This window comes from Microtus oregoni, unplaced genomic scaffold (assembly GCF_018167655.1).
Source record: "Microtus oregoni isolate MIOR12 unplaced genomic scaffold, Mior012 000016F_ref0000370, whole genome shotgun sequence".
Lineage (NCBI taxonomy): Eukaryota > Metazoa > Chordata > Mammalia > Rodentia > Cricetidae > Microtus > Microtus oregoni.
Genome location: NW_024543075.1, coordinates 16,802,937 through 16,803,396, shown reverse-complemented (window position 1 = coordinate 16,803,396; position 460 = coordinate 16,802,937).

Genomic DNA, 460 nt, shown 5'->3' with positions numbered 1-460 from the left:
CCACACACCCAGCAAAGGATCTGTGTGCTGCTGTACCAACATCTGGACTCAGGGTAGACTCCCTCCACTCTTTACCCCTTGGCTCTCCAACATCTCCCAGGTTCCATTCATGTCCTGCATAGCCTCTATAACTGTCTGTCCAGTTCCTTCCCTTTCTACTTTTATGCAGCCTTAGAGAGCCCCAAGGGCCACTCAGTAGCAAGTCTTACTATCATCTGACTAACTAGGAGAAGGGTAATCTCTAGGAGAAGGAAGCCTGCTTCCAATAGGTGATGGGCAGGATTGCATTCGTCGTGGGGTGTCTTTGCCTCTGCCCCACATATTAACCAAAGTCCTTTCCCCCAGTGAGGCTCTCTTCCCGCCCCTTGAGCTCCTGACTCATTACTTTAACTCCCCCCCCAAGGAGGTTTAGCACCCTGCAGGCTCTGCAGCTCTCTGCATCTCAGCCCACTGCTCAGTA